At 53.3% G+C, this 861-nt stretch overlaps 1 non-coding gene across 1 annotated transcript; it reads left to right on the plus strand.

Moving 5' to 3' along the window:
• The first annotated feature begins 283 nt into the window (after positions 1–283).
• Positions 284–447, plus strand: LOC148140937 (U1 spliceosomal RNA). The gene has a single exon (XR_015753199.1). It is a non-coding gene; the product is annotated as a U1 spliceosomal RNA (small nuclear RNA).
• The last annotated feature ends 414 nt before the right edge of the window (positions 448–861 follow it).

The following is an 861-nucleotide window of genomic DNA, read 5'->3' on the forward strand; positions in this document are numbered from 1 at the left end:
TTTCCCTCCTGTTTTTCCGCGAATCAGGAGGCAGCCTGAAGGAAACAGGGGCGGGGCGCGTCCTTTTAAGGGATAGATGCAGATAAGCAGCGCAGGCGCAGCCGTGGGTGGTATTTGAGTAAAACGGGAGTCCTGGAGACATTCGGTGATCCATTTGAAGAATGAAGCTGATCGACAGGCAGGGCAGGTTGGGGAAGTGAATGTTCGATGTTGCAAAAGTGAGTGAGTGTGAGAGTGAGAGGGAGCGGCTGTTGTGGGGTGTGAGTGAGTGTGAGTGCTGAGCATACTTACCTGGCAGGGGAGATGACATGATCATTGCGGTGGCGCTCCCAGGACGCGGCTATCCCATTGCACTTCGGGTGTGCTGACGCCTGCGATGTCCCCAAATGCGGGATACTCGACTGCAACATTTGTGGTAGTGGGGGACTGCGTTCGCGCTCTCCCCTGATTTCCAAACCAATGACAGAATCTGAATTGCGGTTTTTCTGAAGGCAGTGCTGTTACGCTGCGACTTGTCTTGTCACTGCTACGTTAACACCCAAGTTTGCTCGGGCAGTCTTTGGTATACCTTTCTTCCCTCTCCAAGCAAGAGCCGTCCTAACTTTAAAACCGTTAAGCCCACCAAACCTCTGCTGCATATGCGACCATTTCCCTCTATTTCCTCACTATATCTCTCAACATGCTGCTGAACCACCTTCCCTCTTAACTGCTCTCAGTCACCATCTGCTCCATGTCTTACCACCGTTTGCTTCTTCGCCAACCGATCAAGCAAGGGCACCAACACCCTGAGCTGCAAAGTGCAAAATCCAGCCCAGCTCACGCCTGGGGGGGAGCAATGCCTCATCTTCCGCCTTCGGACCC

Source organism: Chiloscyllium plagiosum, unplaced genomic scaffold (genome assembly GCF_037043375.1).
Source record: "Chiloscyllium plagiosum isolate Xiang-an unplaced genomic scaffold, Cpla_swu_hap1 HiC_scaffold_35, whole genome shotgun sequence".
Taxonomy (NCBI): domain Eukaryota; kingdom Metazoa; phylum Chordata; class Chondrichthyes; order Orectolobiformes; family Hemiscylliidae; genus Chiloscyllium; species Chiloscyllium plagiosum.